Source organism: Salmo trutta, chromosome 10 (assembly GCF_901001165.1).
Source record: "Salmo trutta chromosome 10, fSalTru1.1, whole genome shotgun sequence".
NCBI lineage: Eukaryota > Metazoa > Chordata > Actinopteri > Salmoniformes > Salmonidae > Salmo > Salmo trutta.
The window spans coordinates 30,673,154-30,700,321 of NC_042966.1; the positions used below are offsets into that span (position 1 = coordinate 30,673,154).

Consider the following 27,168-nt stretch of genomic DNA (forward strand, 5'->3'; position numbering starts at 1 on the left):
GGACTGGCTGTACTGTACAGTACTTACCTGTGTACTTTTATTTGGTCCTCCAATGGGCTGCAGCACTGAAAACCATTAAAAACCTTGTGACCTGGTACCCATGGTGCCCCAAAAAGCAACAGGAAGCCTTGTCTCAAATCCTTACCTGTATCTCAAGTAGTGAGGACAAGGTAGTGTGGACAAGAAAGTGTACCAAGTTCACTGTGCATTTGCATTTGTTATGCATTTGCTGGAATTGTTTTATATTCCTCAAACTCAAACATGATTAAACCAATCTGAAGGCAAGGATTCTGTTACCAGAACCAATGGTTTGGTTTATGCTTCACACGTTGAAGAGGAAACCCTTCTAATGATACATCATAGTACAATACAATATTCTCTAATGATACATCATAGTACAATACAATATTCTCTAATGATACATCATAGTACAATACAATATTCTCTAATGATACATCATAGTACAATACAATATTCTCCAATGATACATCATAGTACAATACAATATGCTTCAATGATACATCATAGTACAATACAAATATGCTCCAATGATACATCATAGTACAATACAATATGCTTCAATGATACATCATAGTACAATACAAATATGTACCATTGCTGCTCAAATGTAAAACCTGAAAAACCATAATTCCATTCGTAAAAAAAATCCTTAATTGTTTACATTACATTATCTGGCTCTACTGTGTTTGTGAATGGAAATGAAGTAATTGTATAATGGAGTATGTTTTCAGGGTATTACATTGTATTTATCCAGTCTTCTCTCTATTCATTAGCCTGAGTACAATTACACTTACTACAGAATGGGATGGGAGAGGGAGGGAGAAAGAAAGAGAAACAGAGACAGAGAGAAAAGAGAGAGGGGGTAGAAGAGACAAAGAGATATATTTCTGTTCTTTGTCGGATTCACCAAAGCTCCATAAAATCAGTCCAATTAATTTAGCTGCTACTCATTTTCAAGCCAATAAACCCATTTGAAAGCTGGCGGTTCACGGTTATGTTTTAGCCATAAAACATTACCTTCTCAGAGACAAGAGATGAGCTAAAAGAAGCCCCCATCCTTAGTGGACCCCAAGAAGAAACTTAGTTGTTGCCAAGGTGTCAGCTAATGGGGATCCAAATAAAGTATAGTGCTCAACTCTTTGAAGGGGCAGTATTGGGGATAGCAAGCGTCAGGCAGGGGAGGGACAATGGTAGGTCAACCAATAAACAAGCTATTTAAGAAGTGATCTGGGACCAGATAACAAGCTATTAAAATAACCATCCGACAATAAACCAACCACAACACAAACGAACCACAGTATTTATATACATATTACACACATAAACTATATATACATAAGTATGTGGACACCCCTTCAAATTATTGGATTCGATTATTTCAGCCACACCCGTTGTTGACAGATGTATAAAATCGAGCACACAGCCATGTAATCTCCATAGACAAACATTGGCAGGAGAATGGCCTTACAGAAGAGCTCAGTGACTTTCAATGTGGCACCGTCATAGGATTCCACCATCCCAACAAGTCAGTTTCTCAAATTTCTTCCCTGCTAGAGCTTCCCCGGTCAACTGTAAGTGCTGTTATTGTGAAGTGGAAATGTCTAGGAACAACAAAGGCTCAGCCACAAAGTGGTAGGCCACACTAGCTCACAGAACGGGACTGCCAAGTGCTGAAGCACATATCGCATAAAAATCTTCTGTCCTCAGTTGCAACACTCACTACCCAGTTCCAAACTGCCTCTGGAAGCAACGTCAGCACAAGAACTGTTCGTCGGGAGCTTCATGAAATGGGTTTCCATGGCCGAGCAGCCGCACACAAGCCTAACATCACCATGCGCAATGCCAAGTGTCGGCTGGAGTGGTGTAAAGCTCGGTCTCCGGAGCAGTGGAAACGTGTTCATTGGAGTGATTACGCTTCACCATCTGGCAGTCCAAAGGACAAATCTGGGTTTTGCAGATGCCAGGAGAACTCTACCTGCCCGAATGCATAGCAACTACTGTAAAGTTTGGTGGAGGAGGAATAATAGTCTGGAGCTGGTTTTCATGGTTCGGGCTAGGCCGCTTAGATCCAATGGAGAGAAATCTTAACGCCACAGCATACCATGACAATCTAGATAATTCTGTGCTTCCAAGTTTGTAGCAACAGTTTGGGGAAGTCAATTTTCTGTTTCAGGATGAAAATGCCCCCATGCACAAGGTGAGGCCCATACAGAAGTGTTTTGTCGAGATCCGTGTGGAAGAACATGACTGGCCTGCACAGAGCCCTGACTTCAACCCCACTGAACACCTTTGAGATGAATTGGAACGCCGACTGCGAGCCAGGTCTAATCGCCCTAATGTCTAACCAGTGCCGACATCACTAATGCTCTTGTGGCTGAATGGAAACAAGTCCCCGCAGCAATGTTCCAACATCTAGTTGAAAGTCTTCCCAGAAGACTGGATGCTGTTATAGTAACAGGGGGGGACCAACTCAATATTGATGTCCATGATTTTGGAATGAGATGTTTGACGAGTAAGTGTCCACATATTTTTGGTCATGTAGTGTATATTACACAGGTGCCCAAGCACAAATACATAGGCTACAGAAAGACAGACACACTCATCCGCACACCCGCTTACCTGCCCGCACACAAGAAGTGTCTCTCCGGAGCAATTTGTCAGGTCATCAATCCCTCTTTAAAGGTACTATACTACTATCTTATACGGCACCTCTGAGAACACTGCAAGTGGCCGTAATTCAGCCTGACTGGATCACCTCTCCTCTGCTCTCTCTTTAAGCCTCTCTCTACCCCTGAGCCTCCATCCTCCATCAGTATGAGTGAGTGACAGTTGTCCTCCCCACACCCACCCATCTGCACAGACACATACACACACACATACACACACACACACACACACACACACACACACACACACACACACACACACACACACACACACACACACACACACACACAAACACACACACACACTTCTCCCCCCTGTCAGTCCTGGACAACTTATCAGCCCCATCACTCCATGACCATTCATCTCCCCCCTCTCTCGCTCTCTCCTCATGCATTCCTCCCTCTGCTGCCTTTGGCTCAGACCTAACGATCAATACTGCTAAGCAGTGTGCTGTGATCTGAAGCACTGTGACTGTGTGTGTGTGTGTGTGTGTGTGTGTGTGTGTGTGTGTGTGTGTGTGTGTGTGTGTGTGGGTGTGTGTGTGTGTGTGTGTGTGTGTGTGTGTGCGTGCGTGCATGTAATGTGAGGCCTACCTGTTCAGAGTGAGGTACAGTACAGTAAGGAGACCAGTTGAGGTCAAGCATTTGAACGCACGCGAGTGTATGTGTTAAACAACATTCCTTACCCTGTGTGACATTACATTGTTGCTGCAGATCGGTTTGTGGAAATACAGCTTCTTTCTTACATTCTTACTTCATTCTTCACAAAACATTGGAGTTAAGATGGTTGACCCGGAGAAGATCTTTCAACAGTTGAGTTAAAGGGAGTCATTTCTCTGAAACACACCCGTTGTCATTTTAGGCACCTCTACATCTACTGTCACACAGCAAACTGCTCTGAAACTGTTTTTTATCGGCATCTACAGTACCTGTACAATACCCTGTACATTTCTATTGACTGCTGACTTCCTCCACCCCTCCAACCATCCTTTACCTACCCACCCCTCCATCCATCCTTTACCTACCCACCCCTCCATCTATCCTTTACCTACCCACCCCTCCATCCATCCTTTACCTACCCACCCCTCCATCCATACTGTACCTACCCACCCCTCCATCCATACTTTACCTACCCACCCCTCCAACCATACTTTACCTACCCACCCCTCCAACCATACTTTACCTACCCACCCCTCCATCCATACTTTATCTACCCACCCATCCATCCATACTTTACCTACCCACCCCTCCATCCATACTTTACCTACCCACCCCTCCATCCATACTTTACCTACCCACCCCTCCATCCATACTTTACCTACCCACCCCTCCATCCATACTTTACCTACCCACCCCTCCATCCATACTTTACCTACCCACCCCTCCATCCATCCTTTACCTACCCACCCCTCCATCCATCCTTTACCTACCCACCCCTCCATCCATACTTTATCTACCCACCCCTCCAACCATCCTTTACCTACCCACCCCTCCATCCATCCTTTACCTACCCACCCCTCCATCTATCCTTTACCTACCCACCCCTCCATCCATCCTTTACCTACCCACCCCTCCATCCATACTGTACCTACCCACCCCTCCATCCATCCTTTACCTACCTACCCCTCCATCCATACTTTACCTACCCACCCCTCCATCCATCCTTTACCTACCCACCCCTCCATCCATACTGTACCTACCCACCCCTCCATCCATCCTTTACCTACCCACCCCTCCATCCATACTTTACCTACCCACCCCTCCATCCATACTGTACCTACCCACCCCTCCATCCATACTTTACCTACCCATCCCTCCATCCATACTTTACCTACCCACCCCTCCATCCATACTTTACCTACCCATCCCTCCATCCATACTTTACCTACCCACCCCTCCATCCATACTTTACCTACCCACCCCTCCATCCATACTTTACCTACCCACCCCTCCATCCATACTGTACCTACCCACCCCTCCATCCATACTTTACCTACCCACCCCTCCATCCATACTGTACCTACCCACCCCTCCATCCATCCTTTACCTACCTACCCCTCCATCCATACTTTATCTACCCACCCCTCCAACCATCCTTTACCTACCCACCCCTCCATCCATACTGTACCTACCCACCCCTCCAACCATCCTTTACCTACCCACCCCTCCATCCATCCTTTATCTACCCACCCCTCCATCCATACTTTACCTACCCACCCCTCCATCCATCCTTTACCTACCCACCCCTCCATCCATCCTTTATCTACCCACCCCTCCATCCATCCTTTACCTACCCACCCCTCCATCCATCCTTTACCTACCCACCCCTCCATCCATACTTTACCTACCCACCCATCCATCCATACTTTACCTACCCACCCACCCCTCCATCCATACTTTACCTACCCACCCATCCATCCATACTTTACCTACCCACCCCTCCATCCATACTTTACCTACCCACCCCTCCATCCATAATTTACCTACCCACCCCTCCAACCATACTTTACCTACCCACCCCTCCATCCATACTGTACCCACCCACCCCTCCAACCATACTTTACCTACCCACCCACCCCTCCATCCATACTTTACCTACCCACCCCTCCATCCATACTGTACCTACCCACCCCTCCATCCATACTTTACCTACCCACCCCTCCATCCATACTGTACCTACCCACCCCTCCATCCATACTGTACCTACCCACCCCTCCATCCATACTTTATCTACCCACCCATCCCTCCATACTTTACCTACCCACCCCTCCATCCATACTTTACCTACCCACCCCTCCATCCATACTGTACCTACCCACCCCTCCATCCATACTTTACCTACCCACCCCTCCATCCATACTTTACCTACCCACCCCTCCAACCATACTTTACCTACCCACCCCTCCATCCATACTTTACCTACCCACCCCTCCATCCATACTTTACCTACCCACCCCTCCAACCATACTTTACCTACCCACCCCTCCATCCATACTTTACCTACCCACCCCTCCAACCATACTTTACCTACCCACCCCTCCATCCATACTTTACCTACCCACCCTCCATCCATACTGTACCTACCCACCCCTCCATCCATACTTTACCTACCCACCCCCTCCATCCATACTTTACCTACCCACCCCTCCAACCATATTTTACCTACCCACCCCTCCATCCATACTTTACCTACCCACCCCTCCATCCATACTGTACCTACCCACCCCTCCATCCATCCTTTACCTACCCACCCCTCCATCCATACTGTACCTACCCACCCCTCCAACCATACTTTACCTACCCACCCCTCCATCCATCCTTTACCTACCCACCCCTCCATCCATACTGTACCTACCCACCCCTCCATCCATACTGTACCTACCCACCCCTCCATCCATACTTTACCTACCCACCCCTCCATCCATACTTTACCTACCCACCCCTCCATCCATACTTTACCTACCCACCCCTCCATCCATACTGTACCTACCCACCCCTCCAACCATACTTTACCTACCCACCCCTCCATCCATCCTTTACCTACCCACCCCTCCATCCATACTGTACCCACCCACCCCTCCATCCATACTTTACCTACCCACCCCTCCATCCATACTTTACCTACCCAATCCTCCATCCATACTTTTCCTACCCACCCCTCCATCCATACTTTACCTACCCATCCCTCCATCCATACTCAACCTACCCATTCCTCCATCCCTCCTTCCTCCACTGTCCATTCCTCCATCCCTTCACCTCTTCACCCATCCTCCTATCCACCTCTCCACCCTACCTCCTCTCCACCCCTCCACCTTCCCTTCCCTCCTCTCCTCCTCCCCTCCACCCTTCCTCCTCTCCACCTTTCCACCCTCCCTCCTCTCCACCCTCCCTCCTCTCCACCCCTCCACCTTCCCTTCCCTCCTCTCCACCCTCCCTCCTCTCTACCCCACCTCCTCTCCACCCCTCCACCCTTCCTCCTCTCCACCCTCCCTCCTCTCCACCCCTCCACCTTCCCTTCCCTCCTCTCCACCTCTCCACCCTCCCTCCTCTCTACCCCACCTCCTCTCCACCTCTCCACCCTCCCTCCTCTCCACCTCTCCCTGAGTCATGTAGCTGAATTGGTACAGGGAGTGTAAGAGTCAGCCTAGTCAGCTTACTCACCCCATCTTCCTTGAGAATCAAAGGTAAAAGTACAAGATATAAACAGACTGATAGCTACGGTCCAAAAGGAAAGGTTCAAAATAACAACACACAGGTAGAAGGCTTCAAAAAGGGTAAGTTATTGTTTTGAGTTAGTTGACTCAACATCTTATTCTACAGGATTATTTATTTCACTATCTTCTCAGTTCAATGAGCTACTAGGCTTCTCTCTTGCTCTCTCTACCCCTTCCCCCTCCATCTCTCTCCCTCTCTCCCCCTCCCCTCCTCCCTCTCTTTATCTCTCTCCCTCTCCTTATCTCAATTTCACTCTGCCTCCTCTCCCTGTCCCCTCCTCTCTCTGCCCCTCCCCCTCTCCCTCCATTGCCCCTTCTCTCTCCCATCATCCTAATGATATCAATCCTTACTAATCTCATAACCCTGACACCTAGTGACCCACAAGCACACATTAATTCAATCACAACTGTCGCCTCTGACACCCAATGTGATGTCTACGTGTTCCGAGTGAAATAGAGTGAGGACAGCAGTCGAGGTCAAGCATTTGTAAAACACCCACATGCCACCGTCACCCTCTCCTTAGGTACTTTAGGTTCATTGCCATGAGAATCTCTGAGATGAGACTAGAGATTGTGTCCCAAATGGCACCCTATTCCCTATATACAGTAGTGTTCTACTTTTGACCAGGGCTCCCTAAATAGTTTGTCTGAAAGGTGACCCTATTCCTTATATAGTGCACTACTTTTGATCAGGACCGATGGTAATGTCACGTCCTGACCATAGAGAGCTCTTATTTTCTATGGTAGAGTAGGTCAGGGCGTGACTGGGGAGTTTATCTAGTTTATTTATTTCTATGTTGGGTTCTAGTTTCTTTTTTCTATGTTGGGGTTTTTGTGTGATTCCCAATTAGAGGCAGCTGGTCATCATTGTCTCTAATTGGGGATCATATTTAAGTAGTTGTTTTTCCCACCTGTTTCTGTGGGATATTATTTTGAGTAAGTGCATGTTGCACCTCTGTCATCACGGTTTGTTGTTTTGTTCATAGTATGTCTTGCTAAGTTTCACATATTAATAAAGATGTGGAACGATACTCACGCTGCGCCTTGGTCCTTCTCTACAAACGTACGTGACAGGTAAAAAAATAGTGCACTACATAGGGAATAGGGTATAATTTCAGACAGACTAGCGTTTTATCACATTGATAAAGGCTAATCACTATCTAATAACCCATATCATTGTAGGTAGCAGTCACTATTCTCATTATGAACGCTTGGTTGGATTGGATCTGAGCCCTGTCGTACGGTACGGAGCATAGCACATATATAGATTGGGCCGTGCTTGTAAAATGACCTGCTCTTCAGGTTCTATTAGGGGTACGAGAAGTGTAATAGGCTTGGTAGTGTAGTAAAGGAGCAGGACAATGCAAAATGGGCCAGCATTCAGTCACTCTGCTGATCAATTGAAAATCTACTGGGAAAGAAGAAATCTGTGAAAATCTACTGGAAAAGAAGAAATCTGTGAAAATCTACTGGGAAAGAAGAAATCTGTGAAAATCTACTGGGAAAGAGGAAATCTGTTAAATCGGTACAAGTCGCCCTTTAGTGAAAGTGGGTAAGTGGCTGAAAATATCAAAATGGTCAAAACAAAACAGCAAGGAGAAGCCGTACTCAAGCCTTTACACCACACACATATACAACAGACACACATATACACACACACACACTCATATGCACACACATGCACACACACACACACGCACACACACACACACACACACACACACACACACACACACACACACACACACACACACACACACACACACACACTCATGCGCACAGCCATGCACATACACATGCACACAGGCAATTTACCCTCTCTACCCCTCAGTTGGAGTAATATTCAATCGTTCTGCTCCTTATTAATGTCTTAGAGACTCTTCTTATAGAGCCCATTACTGAAGCAGTACAGTGAATCTTCGTCACAGTATGTGTCTCTGTCTCTGCAGACTGGCACGGGAGGGAGTGTGTGTGTGTATGTGTATGTGTGTGTGTGTGTCTTTATGTGTGTGCGGAGGAGGAGGATGGGGTACTTATTTTTTGGGTGGGGCTAAACTCACTGTGTGGGGCTAAACTCACCGTGTGTCTGTCTGTCTGTTTGGGGCTAAACTCAACATGTATCTGTCTGTGTGGGGCTAAACTCATGATGTATATATCTGTGTGGGGCTAAACTCACCGTGTATCTGTCTGTGTGGGGCTAAACTTACTGTTTGCCAAGCTAGAACAGCATGAGGTCTGACAGTACTCAGCAGGTAGGGACACATTAAGACCGCTCACATGCTCTACCATGTCAAGGTGATGCTGGATAGAAGACAGTCACTGAGAGGCATGGGGAGATTTCTACCCATTTATTTATTTTACAGCTCTTCCACTTCAATCTTTCCTTCTCTCTCCCATCTCTCTCTCTTTCTGTTTCAATCTCTCACTTTCTGTTTCAGTCTCTTTCTCTCTCTGTTTCAATCTCTCTCTCATTGCAGGACATAAACAATCAAGGCCCTTTTGAAAGGCTGTGATATATATGGTAGTTAATTAAAACGTGTTAATTGGGCAGTTTGATAACAGCTTGTCATTCCTTCGAGGTCACGTCTGTGTTTATTCACATAACACTTTCATATACATTTATAATAATCCTCAGGGAACATGCTTGAAGACTAGTTTTTTGCAGCATTACTAATTGTGTGTGTGTATGCGTGCGTGTGTGTGTGAATAGACTATAAGTAGTCTCTGTCTGTTCTCTCCTGCCAGTGGGCCTTGAGTGGCACCAATAGGCAGACAGCTGTAGGAGTGAGCCTGTACATCCTCAGTCTAAACAGAGCTCTCTCTCATCCTGTCATGTTACAGAGCAGATCAGTGTCTTGTCCGGGATATTTATTTAGGGACATTACACGAAACATTTGACCACTGTTCTCCATCATATAATGTCTAGATATCAGTAATGTATACAGAAGTTGTTTGTTCCAAAACAAATATCCAAAGAATGTGAAAAGCAATTCATAGGATGTTGATAGAAAACAACAATTAGTCCCTTCCTGCATGGAGAGCTCTTTGATACTAAGGTCATAATTTGATCAAATACGCTTCAAAAGGATGCTAGTGCTTCAGAGGAACTTCTCTCTGTCATAATGTAAGAGGCTTAGGCTGGCTTTGCGACACTAACGTCCCTATCGTTTTAATAGGCTGTCAATCAGAGGAAGAACGAGAGAGAGAGAGCGAGAGAGAGAGCGAGAGAGGGTGAACTGCAAATGTCAGTCAAACACACACACACACACACACACACACTCACACTCAATCACTCGCTTACTCACTCAGGTCAGCCTGGTTCTTTGTAAAAAACTCAAACACTCCTACAGTAACAATTCATTCATGGCTTTAATAGCCAAATACTACTCCAATGCAACCTTAAAAATCTGATGAAGCTGCGAGACCTACTTTAAAATGTGTCCGCCTCTTTCTAGCAGCTAAACTCAGTGTGAACCCAGAAAGAGTCAGTCTGGCACAAAGAGCTCTATCTGGGGGTCCATGCTTCTTACACAGGCAGGCGGAGCGAAGGAGGCAGGAGGAGGAAAATAAGGGAGAGGAGAAATGTCTTACAGAGGAAGAGGAGGAGAGAGAGAGAGAGAGAGAGAGAGAGAGAGGAGAGAGAGGAGAGAGAGAGAGAGAGAGAGAGAGAGGAGAGAGAGAGAGAGAGAGAGAGAGAGAGAGAGAGAGAGAGAGAGAGGAGAGAGAGAGAGAGAGAGAGAGAGAGAGGAGAGAGAGAGAGAGAGAGAGAGAGAGAGAGAGAGAGAGAATGAACTACAGGACAAAATACAAACCCTCCAACCCAAAAAGACCAGTGGTGTTGATGGTATCCTCAATGAAATTATAAAATATACAGACAACAAATTTGAATTGGCTATACACTTTAACATCACCCTTAGCTCTGGCATCTTCCCCAATTTTTGCAAACAAGGACTGATCACCCCAATCCACAAAAGAGGAGACACATTTGACCCCAATAACTACCGTGGGCTACACGTCAACAGCAACCTTGGGAAAATTGTCTGCATTATCATTAACAGTGTACTGAGCAAATGTCAAATTGGCTTTTTACCAAATTACCGTACGACAGACCACATATTCACCCTGCAGACCCTAATTGACAAACAAACAAACCAAAACAAAGGCAAAGTCTTCTCATGCTTTGTTAATAAAAAAAAAGGCCTTTGACTCAATTTGGCATGAGGGTCTGCAAAACAAATTGATGGAAAGTGGTGTGGGGGAAAAACACACAACGTTATAAAATCCATGTACACAAACAACAAGTGTGCAATTAAAATTGGCAAAAAACAAACACATTTCTTTCCACAGGGCCGTGGCGTGAGACAGGGATGCAGCTTAAGCCCCACCCTCTTCAACATATACAGTATATTAATGAATTGGCGAGGGCACTAGAACAGTCTGCAGCACCTGGCCTCACCCTACTAGAATCTGAAGTCAAATGTCTACTGTTTGCTGATGATCTGGTGATTCTGTCCCCAACTAAAAAGGGCCTACAGCAGCACCTAGATCTTCTGCACAGATTCTGTCCTGGGCCCTGACAGTAAATTTCATTAAGACAAAAATAATGGTGTTCCAAAAAAGGTCCAGGTGCCAGGACCACAAATACAAATTCCTTCTAGACACCGTTGCCCTAGAGCAAAAAAACACTTTACATACCTATACATCTGCGCCACAGGTAACTTCCACAAAGCTGTGAACGATCTGAGAGACAAGGCAAGAAGGGCCTTCTATCCCATCAAAAGGAACATCAAATTCGACATACCAATTAGGATCTGGCTAAAAATACTGGAATCAGTTATAGAACCCATTGCCCCTTATGGTTGTGAGGTCTGGGGTCCGCTCACCAACCAAGAATTCACAAAATGGGACAAAAACCAAATTGACTCTCTGCATGCAGAATTCTGCAAAAACATCCTCTGTGTACAATGTAAAACACCAAATAATGCATGCAGAGCAGAATTAGGCCGATACCAGCTAATTATCAAAATCCAGAAAAGAGTGGTTAAATTCTACAACCACCTAAAAGGAAGCGATTCCCAAACCTTCCATAACAAAGCCATCACTCACAGAGAGGTGAACCTGGAGAAGAGTCCCCTAAGCATACTGGTCATGGGGCTCTGTTCACAAACACAAACAGACCCCACAGAGCACCAGGACAGCAACACAATTAAACCCAAACAAATCATGAGAAAACAAAAATATAATTACTTGACACATTGGAAAGAATTAACAAAAAAACTGAGCAAACTAGAATGATATTTGGCCCTAAACAGAGAGTACAGTGTGGTAAAATACCTGACCACTGTGACTGACCCAAACTTAAGGAAAGCTTTGACTACAGTATGTACAGACTCAGTGAGCATAGCCTTGCTATTGAGAAAGGCCACCATAGCCAGACCTGGCTCTCAAGTTAAGACAGGCTATGTGCACACTGCCAACAAAATGAGGCGGAAACTGACCTGCCCTTTCTAACCTCCTCCCAAATGTATGACCATATTAGAGACACATATTTCTCTCAAATTACACAGATCCACAAAAATAAAATAATAAAATAAACCCACTTTTGATAAACTCCCATATCTACTGGGTGAAATACCACAGTGTCCAATCACAGCAGCAAGATTTGTGACCTGTTGCCAGAAGAAAAGGTAAACCAAGGAAGAACATACACCATTGTAAATACAACCCCATATTTATGTTTATTTATTTTCCCTTTTGTACTTTCACTATTTGCACATTGTTACAACACTGTTTTGCAAAGAGGAAGCTGTAAGTACATAGAGGAGTCTGTCTATCTGTCTGGAATAGAGAGAGAACTGGTTGTCATAGGATGAAGACACACATTATATTTTTTGTCATAATAGTACACTGTTAAAATGGAAAGACTCAAAACCCCTTGATTGTGTAGTAAAACCATAGTAATGCACCTAAGTAGTGCACCTCACCTGAAATTGGTGTTTGGAGGGTGTTTGAAGGTAAACCCAATATAAGTGTTATGATACACACAAAGTGTTTTAAAACAGAGCAGATGTACTCAAACACCCAAAGTGGTTTTTCAATCTGAATATTAGTGTTTTTAAGAGGGTGTTGTGAAAACACTTTTTGGGGGTTTAAAAAAATGCTAATAGTTTATAGCCTAAATATTGAATGATGACAAGGGCCTATGGATAATATTTTTGTGGAATTCCACCTTCATTTTTTCAATGCTTTATTTAGACAGATTATTAACAGGAGGAGTCAGAGATGGGACAGGTGGATGCGGGAATTGAATCCGCAACTTCTGGGGCAGTAATATGTTACATTTCATTGGAATTTCATTGGAATTTTATACACTCAATCACACAGACACATTGTAAAAAGAAAATTCTGGGGTGAAGTGAAATTGATAAAAAAAAGAAAAACAGACTCCGCATTGACTCCCCCCAGACTCCCCCTTTGACTCCCCCCAGACTTCCCTTTGACTCCCCCCAGACTTCCCTTTGACTCCCCCCAGACTCCCCCTTGGACTCCCCCCAGACTCCCCCTTTGATTCCCCCCAGACTCCCCCTTTGATTCCCCCCAGACTCCCCCTTTGATTCCCCCCAGACTCCCCCTTGGACTCCCCCCAGACTCCCCCTTGGACTCCCCCCAGACTCCCCCTTGGACTCCCCCCAGACTCCCCCTTTGATTCCCCCCAGACTCCCCCTTTGACTCCCCCTTGGACTCCCCCCAGACTCCCCCTTGGACTCCCCCCAGACTCCCCCTTGGACTCCCCCCAGACTCCCCCTTGGACTCCCCCCAGACTCCCCCTTGGACTCCCCCCAGACTCCCCCTTACAGGCAAAATTATGTTTGATGATGAGACAACCCATTCCCACATTTCCAACTTTTAATGGTAGAGGCAAATATAGTATCCTGCAGTGCTTGCTGTAAAACCCCTGCAATGCTTGCTGTAAAACCCCTGCAATGCTTGCTGTAAAACCCCTGCGACGCTTGCTGTAAAACCCCTGCGACGCTTGCTGTAAAACCCCTGCAATGCTTGCTGTAAAACCCCTGCAATGCTTGCTGTAAAACCCCTGCAATGCTTGCTGTAAAACCCCTGCAATGCTTGCTGTAAAACCTCTAGTTACGGCTGATGGATTGAGCACTGTGCTGGATGATGTTTTTCAATACTCCAGCAAAGTTCAGGTTTTGGGTCCTTCGCATTGGTGGCAGCTCAATTGCCACTAGTTTCGGTTTTACGAAGCACTTCATTTTAACACTGTAATAATGTTTGAGATCCCTGGTCGTATTAGGCACCTCTTAGTGTTTTTCTCAATATATGTACTTGTACTCGTTAGACACTCATTACATTTATGTAGTTATGTCGTTGAGCTGTTCTTGTCTATTAATGTTCTGTATTATGTAATGTTTCATGTTTTGTGTGGACCCCTGGAAGAGTAGCTGCTGCTTTCGTAACAGCTAATGGTGATCCTAATAAAATACCAAAATAAAGAGACAATATTGAGATCTGTTTCTTATGACAAATGTTGATGTAAAATTAGAATTCCTTTCACAGATAAGTGTTGTTACGTTACAGTAGTGTCTTCTCCACAGAATTTATACCTGAAATAATAGATTATAAATTAAGGTAAATAATTGTTTCTATGAAATGTACTGAATGCACAGTTAACTGAAACGGTGTCAGAAATAATGGATTTTAATGAAGGTGTATAAGTTATTCACTAACTTAATTGTTTCATATCAACTGTAATACATGTGCTACAGTGCAGAGTACATTTAAATGCTAAATGAATCTATTTTAGAATTCAAAACACATCTAAGAAACGAGTGGATTTAATTGTTGATATGAGTTGGTAATAAATGCCCTAAGTTGTTAATATGTGTTCATAATAGATGTGCTGTACTGATTAGGTCGGCAGTTCTGGTGTGAGTACTGATGAATAAACTGATAAATAAAAAACAATGCACAGTTACAATTTTCAAATAAACAATTGCAAAATCCAAATGATCAGTTCAAGAGAAAACTAGTGCTATAGCTAGCAAAGCCAAAGGAAAAGCCCAATCCATCTTCCTGGCAGTTTTGTCTGGATATCTGATCTCTCACTAATCTAGTACACACCCACTCTAACAAAGACGTGGCCAGTCAGTGTAAAGTCAGCAGCAGGATCCCACACAGTCTGTGGTCTCTCTCTAATTGGTCTACCCTCATCCAGGTGGCAAGGCAACCCTTCTCTGAAACCTCCCAGGAGCCCACAGTAACAACACAGACGATTGGAGAGGGATTTAAATGCTTTTTTCAAAAGGGACCAGGGTTCACACACATAGGCAAACACACAAGGATATACTGTACATAGGTTTACACACATACACAAACAATAAACACAAACAATAAACACACACACACACGCACGCACGCACGCACACACACACACACACACACACAGAAAAATTCCTTTTCTTGGATGCCCCCTTGATTCAAGGAGAGGACACAGCAATTATAATGAATTCAGGTGATATGCTTTATAAGATACTAACCCTTCTACCTTGAACCAAATGTGTACAGAATATGCCAATAAAAAAATACCACTCAATCAACCAATTATTTCAAGACGTACAGTAATCAATCTCAGAATAAACATATAGGGCCATTTAAACCAAGTCTTGGACTATGCAGAATATCCATTGTTCACCAGAGGAGGGGAGTGATGGAGGAAAGAGAGGAAGTACAATCCACAGGAGGTACAATCCACAGGAGGTACAATCCACAGGAGGTACAATCCACAGGAGGTACAATCCACAAATAACCATTGTCTTCCAAAAAGGGTTCTTAAGATCAAAATGGTTCTTCGTAGAACATTATCCCCCTGTAAAGAACCCTTTTGGAACCCTTTTTTCTAAGAGTGAAATTAAGATGAAATATATGCCGGAGATAAAAAAATGAGTAATTTATAACTGGGAAGCCAGAGGTATTAAACTAGGTCTCCATCCCAAGCATCCCTATTTCCTATGGAGCCCATAGGGCCCTGGTCAAATGTAGTGCACTATAAAGGGAATAGGGAGACATTTAGGATGCAGTCCAGGTCTTGTTGCGCGGGCGCTGCACCATTGCCCATGCAACTAGAACATTCCCTGTATAGAGAGCTTAAATAACCCCACAAAAGGAGCGGCCTGAGGATTTGATGGTCCTGGCCCGAGACAGGACAGTCAATCTTCAGTCGATCCTGGGGAACCTCGCACCCATCAAACACAGGGAGGGGGAGAGAGTTACTCGGCTACCGTACAACAGACGGAGACATTACAGGTGCATCTGTCAAGACCTAGAGACTAAAAAACAGCTTCTATTACCAGAAGCAGCCATCACTAGCAGTCTACCAGGTGATGCACACTCACAAAACACACACACACACACACACACACAAGCTATCACACACACACACACACACACACACACACACACACACACACACACACACACACACACACACACACACACACACACACACACTCACACATAGCCAAAGCTATAGAAACACTAAACCACTAAGAACTCGACACAGCTCATTCTAATATTTCTACTACACTACATTGCATTTTAATTACACTGTTTATGCACACCACATATTATTAATTTATATACTGGATTCTTGACATAGCTCACTCTAATATACCATTCTTAGTATATTTTCTGTAAATTAATCCTGTGTACATTCGTACAGATTGCATTTGAAATACTGGTATAGATTGCTTTTGGATTACTGTTACAGTTCTGTTTGGGTTGCTAATTAGATTCGTTCCAACATTTCTTAATGTTGTATTTATTATTATTTGTATTATTATTATTTGTGTACTTGATTGACAATTTCCTGCATTGTTAGGAGCGAGTAACATAAGCATTCGCTGCACCCACTATAACATTTGCTAAACTTTGTATGCGACCTATAAACTTCAATTTTATTAATTTAGATTTTGAGAGAAAAGGAAAGGAAGAGGGAGGGAAGGATAGAGGGAGAGAAGGATGGAGAGGGGGAGGGAGAGGAGGGCAGAGAGGGATGGAGGAAGAGGCAGAACCTGACTTCGATCAAACACAGGGAGGGGGTGGAGAGGGGGAGGGAGAGGAGGGCAGAGAGGCATGGAGGAAGGAGGGCAGCAAGATCACTCAAGGGTGACTTCGAAATTAGATGTCTATCCATTTCCTGAGGATGTCAAAAAATGCCTTCAAAACTGTCCACTAGGGGCAACAGTGAGCGCTATCGAAACAGAACGATACTGAGCAGGAGGATTCAACCCAGGGTGTCAAAAACACTTAGGAATTTGACGTTTGAAGAAATATGGATAAACATCTAATTCTGCCTTGAGACTGTAAGAGCAAGTTGAGGAAGGAGAGAAGAGAGAGGCAGAGACTTGCTTACTGCTCAGGCTGAAGCAGAAACACAACAACTCAACAAGGTACTGAGCTAAATCTAATAGGACACTTCTCCTCTAGGTAAGGCAAGCTCCCCCAGGAAATATACACACACACACACACACACACACACACACACACACACACACACACACACACACACACACACACACACACACACACACAAACACACACACACACACACACACACACACACACACACACACACACGTGTCTGCAAACTTTTCTCCAACTACAGCATTATCATTTGCTTTCATTCCTCAACAGAATCACAACAGCATTACTGTGAAGTGGGACTGCACTAATCTGAATACCAAGATGCTGCTCCAGACAATGTATATATTATCTACACTTGTCCCAGATCTGTTTGTGGTCATGCCAAACTTGCACACATTATCTAGTTGGGAGTTTGGCTGTTCCTTAAACATCATGTGGATATGTCCCACACAGTGGCTAGATTCCCTATACAGTGCCTTTAGAAAGTATTCATACCCCTTCACTTGATTCACATTTTGTTGTTATAGCCTAAATTCAAAATGGATAAAATCTTTTTTTTCATACATCTACACACAATACCAAATAATGACCAAGTGAAAACATGTTTTTAGATTTTCTTTTTAAATGTATTAAAAATGAAATACAGAAATATCTAATTTACATAAGTATTCACACCCCTGGGTCAATACCCGTTAGAATCACAGTCGGCAGCAATTACAGCTGTGATCCTTTCTCGGTCAGTCTCTAAGAGCTGTGCACACCTGGATTGCACAATATTTGCACATTATTAGCTTTAGAATTCTTCAAGCTCTGTCAACTTGGTAGTTGATCATTGCTAGACAGCCATTTTCAAGTCTTGCCATTGACGTTAAAGCCGATTTAAGTCAAAACTGTAACTAGGCCACTCAGGAACATTCAATGTCATCTTGGTAAGCAACTGTGGTATATATTTGGCCTTGTGTTTTAGGTTATTGTCCTGCTGAACGTTGAATTAATCTCCCATCGTCAGATTGGAAAGCCGACTGAACCAGGTTTTCCTCTAGGATTTTGCTTAGATCCATTACGTTTATTTTTTATCCTGAAAAACTCCCCAGTCCTTAATGATTATTAGCATACCCATAACATGATGCAGCCACCACTATGCTTTAAAATATGGAGAGTGGTACTCAGTAATGTGTTGTATCGGATTTGCCCCTAACATAACACTTTGTATTCAGGATTAAAAGAATTACTTTGCCACATTCACTGTATTATTACTTTAGTGCCTTGTTGCAAACAGGATGCAAGTTTTGGAATATTTTTATTCTGTACAGGCTTCCTTCTTTTCATTCTGTTAATTAGGTTAGTATTGTGGAGTAATTACAGTGTTGTTGATCCAACCCGTTTTCTCCTATCACCACCATTAAACTCTGTTTTAAAGTCACCATTGTCCTCATGGTGAAATCCCTGAGCAGTTTCTTTCCTCTCCGGCAACTGAGTTAGGAAGGGCGCATGTGTCTTTGTAGATACAGGGTGTATTGATACAGCATCCAAAGTTTAATTAAAAACTTCACCATGCTCAAAGGGACATTTAATGTCTGGAAACCTCCCTAGTCTTTGTGGTTAAATCTGTGTTTGAAATTCACTGCTCGACTGATGGACCTTACAGGTATGAGGTAGTCATTCAAAAAACATTTAAACACTATTATTGCACACAGAGTCCATGCAACTTATTATGTAACTTGTTAAGCACATTTTTATTTAACTTTTTTAGGCTTGCTATAATAAATGGTTTGAATACTTATTGACTCAGGAAATTAATTAAAAACATTATGGGGTATTGTGTGTAGGCCAGTGACCCAAAATCTAAATTGAATCCATTTTAAATTCAGAATGTAACAACAAATTTGAAAAACGTCAAGGGGTGTGAATAGGGGAAAACATACGGGGAAACATACTTTTTCCATATTGGCGGCTGACACCATCAGACTAAAGTGAACATTTCATCCCATGTAGGATCTGCACCTATTTTGCACAGTTCTGGGACAATATTGTGGAAACTGTCATCTTACTGAGGAATATACTGTATGTCTGAGCTGGACATCCAGAGTAAGCAAATTGAGACATTGCAGCGTATCCTGGATAGGTACCACCAAGACCTTTTCCTTTTCCAGTCCTCAGCCTGGTCTTCGTGCCATCTCTGATTCATTGGCCAGGGCTGCCCTTCAGAGACCCCTCCCTAATGAAATCCCCTCTCCCTTCGCATCTCAACCACTCTTCCATTCTTACACCCCCCCCCCCCCCCCCACCACCCTTAGAGAATAAAGATAAAGGAGTAAGGACACTTTATGAGGAGTTGGAGGATGCCGCGGTTATCGACCCTGCATCCCAGTGGAGGCACGTCACAGTGCAAGGAAGCGGTCTTTGGTGAATGGGGCTGAAATGACTTTGGGGATCCCATCCTGCTGACCCCCCCAGCAGGTCCTCCGTCCCTAATCTCCTGTCGGTCTTCAAACAGGCACAGAAAAGGCCGGACGTCAACGGCCACTCACCTTCCTCTAGCCATCATCATTGGTAGCTCCATGGTGAGGCACAGCTCGGTTCCTGGAGCTAAAACCCTGTGCTACCTGGGGGCTACAGTGAAGGATATCACAGGATTTCTTCAGTCCGTCCTACATCAGTCCGTCCAGCAGCCAAGGATAAAGCAGAGCTGATGAAACAGGATTTTATTGAGCTGATCAACACCCTGAAAGGCTCTGAAAAGCAGCCGATTGTCTCTGGCCCCGTGGCATCGCAGGTTCATGGCAGCGAAAGGTTCAGCAGGCTCTTAGCACTTCATATCTGGCTTAAAGACAACTACCACTTTGTTGGCAAAACTTTTTGAGACAATTTCGACACTTTTTGGAAACAGAGGTGATGGACTCCACTCAAACCATCTAGGAGCCTGGACCCTCTCTTCACATTTCAAGGCCGCATTAAGATATTGACTCAGAGACAGTCTAAGCACCACTCAGGTAATACCTCCCATCCTTTCTAAGCGTTATCGTCATACTGTTTTCTATACTGCCAGGGGTGTTGTCAGTTGTAATCTTGTGTTCATTAATTTGAACTCCACTCTTAGATCTGCTATTGTTAGCACAAAAGAGAAGCCCATTGTGGTCTGCTCACCCAGTGCTATTAGTTGAAATGTGAAATGTTAATATTAAGTAGAGGGCTTGGGCTGACATACGATAGCAACCAAAGCCCATGTAGGTCAGTTTCTAACATTCCATCATTGGTTACTCTGAGAGTTCCTCATATTGACTTTGGCTGCAGCCACAGGGCCTACGGTGCCAACTTTGGAAAAGTGATTCCAATTTCTACTCTTTCATCTATTACTAATAGAGATAGACCATATGGGGCAGTTATATCAAATCAAATCAAAATCAAATGTATTTATATAGTCCTTCTTACATCAGCTGATATCTCAAAGTGCTGTACAGAAACCCAGCCTAAAACCCCAAACAGCAAGCAATGCAGGTGTAGAAGCACAATCTTATAGCCATACCAACTATATCAACTATCAGACAGGGCCTGCAACCATCTATCGAATGTAAGTTGTTTGAGTTGGAGACTCCATGTCACTTTAAAAATCGTAAAGGACTTGGGTTGATGCATCTGAACATGAGGAGCTTACTTCCTAAACTGGATTACATCAAGGTCTGGGCTATGCAGATTAATCTGGACATTCTGGTATTGACTGAAACTTGGATCTCTGAGGACATTCTGGACTCTGAAAGTAATATTGCAGGTTATAATATGATTAGAGCTGATAGACAGGGTAGAGGTGATGTATCTAACTGTCATAGGGGTCTACCGTCCTCCTCCGGCAAACCTTTGTGCACTCGAGGAGTTAACTAGTTTGTTGTCTTCCTTTACTAAATCAGAATTTATTATCCTGGATGACCTAAATTATGATTGGGAAATGCAGGCTTCAGACAATCTAAATGACATGTGTAATGATCTAAACCTAACCCAGTTGGTAACTAAGCCTACACGGCCCAACCCTAAAGATCCTTCAAAGTCAACTCTGATTGGTCTTATTTTAACGAATACACCAGAGAAATATGTTTCTACTTGCGTCTTCGCCCAAGATATTAGTGACAATTACCCAGTTGTTTGTGTTAGAGATGTGAGCATACAAAAATCGAAGCATTGTGTCATCACAAAGAGGAACTTTAAAAATGTCAGTGAACAGGCTTTTTACATGATCTTTATTTTAATGACCTTGATTTTATTTTAGCTATCCCTGAACCTGATTTAGCTTTCAGCCTTTTTGCAGATGTCTTCAGTACTATTGTGGATAATCATGCTCACTTCAAAAAAATTAAGGGTTAAAGGTAGGTCGAATGCCTGGTATACTCTGGAATTATCAGAAGTCATTCATAAAAGAGATCAAATCAAATTGTATTGGTCACATACACATATTTACCAGTTAATGTGGGTGTAGCGAAAATGCTTGTGTTCCTAGCTCCATGCTTGGGTCAAGGCCAGGAACACAGGCTTAGACCCAAACTGGCAAGTTTTTAAGCAACTGAGGAATCCTTGTGTAAGACAAATCAGAAAGGCTAAATCTGATTATTATGTAAACGCTCTTTCAGGAATGTAATAGAAACCCGGCTAAATTCTGGAAAACTGTCAAATCCCTGGAGGGTTTTACCTCCTCTCTGCCACAACAAAATATTTCAAACATGGGCCTCATTACAGAAAAAAATGCCTTCATTGATGCATTTAATCACCATTTTATCTCTTTGAAATAACTAAGCCTATTCACAATGATATTGGGCTGGATGCTGATAGGGAAAATTTGCTGAATGATCAGAGAAATTATAGCCAAAGATTTTCTTTTAGGCTATTCACAGAAAAATAAGTCCTGGATGCTTTGCTAGCAATAGACAACAAGAAGTCCACAGGGACTGATCCCGGTCTGCTTAAGTGTGCAGCGCCCATCATTGTTGGCTCAATAACCCACATTTTTATTTAACATTGTTATCAGGAAATGTTCCACACGTTTGGAAATCAGCTCTTTTCCTGCCACTCCATAAGGACAGGGATAGTAGTGATCTTAATAACTATAGTAAAAATAAAGAAAAACCCTTGAATGAGTAGGTGTGTCCAAACTTTTGACTGGTACTGTATATGTGGAGGACACTAGCATGCAATTGCCCCGAATGATGACCTGGCTGTGACAAGGCTACAGTCCGATTTAGCAGTTGTGCGGGAAGCGCTTACTGATTTAAAACTCTTATGTAATACGGGCAAAACTAAATTTGTGTTGTTTTCAAGTTCTCGTAAGATTGTCTCAGATGGATTATATATTTACTCATCGGATGTTTCTATAATCAAACGAGTCCCTGCATACAAATACCTTGGTATTTAGATTGACAATGATTTTTCATGACTGAGCTTGTAAGAAACTCGTCATTATGGCCAAACAGTTCCATTTTTGTTTCATCAGACCAGAGGACATTTCTCCAAAAAGTACAATCTTTGTCCCCATGAGTAGTTGCAAACCGTAGTCTGGCTTTTTTATGGCGGTTTTGGAGCAGTGGCTTCTTCCTTGCTGAGCAGCCTTTCAGGTTATGTCAATATAGGACTCATTTTTCTCTTCAGGCGTTTGGAATTGCTCCCAAGGATGAGGTCTTAGCTGATTTCTTTTGATTTTCACATGATGTCAAGCAAAGAGGCACTGCATTTAAAGGTAGGCCTTGAAATACATCCACAGGTACTCCTCCAATTGACTCAAATGATGTCAATTAGCCAATCAGATGCTTCTAAAGACATGACATCATTTTCTGGAATTTTCCAAGCTGTTTAAAGGCACAGTCAACTTAGTGTATGTAAACTTCTGACCCACTGGAATTGTGATACAGTGAATTATAAGTGAAATAATCTCTTTGCCAACAATTGTTGGAAAAATTACTTCTGTCATGCACAAAGTAGATGTCCTAACCGACTGGCCAAAACTATAGTTTGTTAACAAGAAATGTGTGGAGTGGTTTAAAAACAAGTTTTAATGATTCCAACCTAAGTGTATGTAAACTTCCCACTTCAACAGTAGGTGGATGTAAGAGAAAATAACAAAGTCGGCTGTCTTCCAAAGGAGGATGACTGAAGCTCACTTCTCCATCCCATGCACAGCAAACATGTACCAGATACTCCCGACATCGCTAATCCTCATCTACAGTTATCATTATTCTCCAATCAGCACTGAGCTACAAACTGCTAACACTGAGCATTTAGTCAACAATGTGACCCGATCGTTTGCTCCCAGAGTCCTGACAAGGAGTCAAGCGTTCCTTTGAGCATGGTGAGTTCCGGATCACAAGGGATTAGTCAACAATCGAAACCTGGAATCAATACATTTCATACCATAGCAGGCTATTAAAAAACAACAGGCCTAATCAACGAGCTGGTGGATGGTGTCTTGGTTCCTAATGCTAAAAGTAATGTATGACTTGTCTGGTACTGAGAGGGCTAAAGACTCACTTATACGTTAGTGTCTTTGTTAATGTGGCTATCTGCTTCGCCACCCTGCTTCATCAACGATTCAACCAATGTCAGAGAGAACGAGAGAGCAAGAGCAAGAGAGAGCGAGAGAGAGAGAGAGAGAGAGAATGCTGTCCCAGGATAGTGTTGAGTGGAGAGGAGAGGAGGGAGGACGGGGAAGACAAGCGACACAGACAGAAATCATCCTGAGACAGACTCCTCAGTGTAATTAGCTACACGTTATCTGTCTGTGAATTATTTCTCTGCGGTGAGGACATGCTTCAGCGCCTCTCAACTGACTTCACTCGGTGTATGGGTGACTCGGCCATGTTAATACACTAGACTACAGTACAGGGGAGGAGTATCTACCCAATGTCAGGCCTTCCTGCTTTGTCTTTACTCTCTATTTCTCTCTCAAACACACACACACACATATGTACGCTCTTGCACACACGCAATCATGCACACACACACACACTGTGCCCCAGTAATTATAAAGCAGAACCAGCAGCACAGAACCTCCCACTGTGTTGGAGATGAGAGGTAGCTTATGTGTGTGTGTGTGTGTGTGTGTGTGTGTGTGTGTGTGTGTGTGTGTGTGTGTGTGTGTGTGTGTGTGTGTGGTGTGTGTGTGTGTGTGTGTGTGTTTGAGAGGTTTCTTTATGTACAGCCTGGCAACCTTGTCAAGGTCACTGTCCAAAGTGATAAGCTTGTTAAAATGCCAATGGGTCTGGATTTATTGGTATGACCCGCTGTCAGATCTGAGGGTTAGATGCTATCATAAATATTACAAGACACCTGTTCTGCCAGAGCGATACAGAGTGATAGATGGTCAATGACCTTGTTATTACACTGTTTGATATCACCACCCCCATCGCATGACAATGTGCAAACACATTGCCGAACACTCCCTGTCTGTGTTGTGACAATGTTGAGTCATATCTGAGAAATTGAGGAATTCGAGGAGGAGGAGGAGAGAGAACGGAGAGAGTATAGAGAGAAGGAGGGAGAAGATGGGGAGCAAGAGGTGGAGGAGGACTACAGATTTTGAAAAGGAGGAACCGCGCATATGTTCTATATGCTTTACACAGCCTTGAGGACAAGAGGCAAGAGGGTTGATATTAAAAACCTACCCAGACTTTACTACCGTCATCACTCATTTCCAACCTAATTCACAGTGACCTCTGAAACATCACAAACTATCCACGGCTACTCCGACATGCACTCAACTACTCACAGACAGACAGCCACAATGTCTGAGTCCCAAATGGCATCCCATTTCCTATTTAGTGCACTTCCAGCCCGAGGGCTGTTGTGAAGAGTACTGTATTGTGTACGAAATACAGTAGGGTGCCATTTGGTGGGGGGTTGCCTGTTTTGTATGTTATTTTGGCATTAATACGTGTCACATATCAGTTTGCTTTGCTTTGCTTTCTGTGGTGGTGAGGCAGCCAGCGGAAAATATGGAGCGTAGGGCTTGGTAATGTTCTCTAGTTGTGCCGTGATTGGTTCAATGTTCTGTCACTCAGCCCCTTGGGTGCTGCCATAGAGTTACATTAGAAGTGCCCAGGCTCCAGGTCATTGGCCACAGATAAGTACGGGGAAAAAAATGTATGAAATGTATGCATTCACTACTGTAAGTCGCTCTGGATAAGAGTGTCTGCTAAATGACTAAAATGTAAAATGTAAGATAAAATGATGTCAAATCTCGTTATATCTACAGTAGCTTTGATTGGACTGATCATGTCAACATCATACTTTCAAAATCTTAGCTAGCAAGCTAGCAGTCATCATCATGAATCAAGTCGACAATCTCAAAATAAAATGAAATAAAATTGTTTGTCACATGAGCCGAATACAACAGGTGTAGGGGTTTCACCTTACAGTGAAATGCTTACTTACAAGCCCTTAACCAACAATGCAGTTTTAAGAAAAATATGTGTTAAGAAAGTACTGGCAAATATTTTTTAATCCTTGTCATATGAAGACATATAATGAAGAGAAATTATAGATAAAACGTATCGGTGCTCATCGGCCATTGGACATAAACATTACACAACAAGTTGGAAATCGCAAATTCAACAATGAGTGGTTTGGAAGGAATTCGTGGCTAACTGCAAGCATTGCAAAGCAATCACTAGCCTGCTATTCAGTGGAGTGGCTGTGTGGTCCCAAGTCTGGGTTTAAGGGTCTCTTTTCCAAGCTTAAAATGATAAACATTCAACATTGGCCATGATGTCAATCCAGCATGATTTCTGCCATGCTCAAAACAACTGTTAACTCAGACAACTGAGACTTCAGACAACTGGGAACTCTGAAAAAAACGAGCTCCAACTGGGAAAATACAATGATCATCCAACTCGGAATTGTAAGTCGGGAACTCGGGCCTACGACCTGAAGATCACTAACGTCATCATGATTTGACCTTATTTTTTTCAGAGTTCCCAGTTGTCTTGAAAGCGCCATAAATCCAGATAATGCCAGACTTTCATGACAAAGTTTGATGACAAAATTGCCGACGAAGGACCGCCGTGCCACCTTCCTGTTCAAGTGAGCACAGCACAACAAGATGAGTTCAAAAATGTATTGTATGCTGCTGCATAAATGATGTAATATTCCAGGGAGATAGGTATACTGTAGTTAAGAAAGTAAAACTAAGTGTATGTTGTGTAGTAAGCTGTTGGTGGCCCATGTGCCTCACGCTAAGAATTTGGTCTATTTTCCCCTCTTCATTTTGCCTACTGTTCTGACTTGGTGGTGCACTTGTAGCCTATGGCCTGTTTTAACCACCAGCTTAATATTAATTGAATACTGTAGGAGCTTTCATTGTCTGCTTATTTGCCCCCTTTATTTATCCTACGGTTCTGACTTGGTGTACAGGGAGAACACTGTAAGAACGGCCTATATTCTGAGTTCTGTCGCTGTACATTTCAAAAGTGCTGAACAAATAGTTATATAGACTACGTCCGTCCTAGCTCACTCATTAATGTCTTTATTGAAATTAAGGATTGCCTCTTATCTGCTTGTCGTCCCCTTATGGCATAGTTTGTACATCTCAATTGTCAGTAGAAACCACATTTGTTTAAGCAAGTCAGCCATATCAGCAATTTTTTTTTTAAAGGTAGTAAATAAGGCTGAATGAACTGTTTTGCTGCCAGACAAGGCTCCGCTGACAGCTAGGTGTAGCAGTGGTAATGATTCACTCAATGGTGCTGAAAAGAAAGCTCTGCTGTTGGGACAGCTTTATGTAATTTGTGGGCACCGTTTGTCACTATTATAGTGCAATTCATGTACAGTTTAGTGTTGTGTTGTGGCTTTGC

The 27,168-nt window shown here is 43.4% G+C and overlaps 1 protein-coding gene across 20 annotated transcripts in view; it reads right to left on the minus strand.

Annotated features, from left to right (window-relative positions):
* LOC115201553 (neurexin-1a) overlaps positions 1-27,168 on the minus strand; it is a 539,338-nt gene that overhangs the window by 356,780 nt on the left and 155,390 nt on the right. The gene's annotated exons all lie outside the window — the stretch shown is intronic.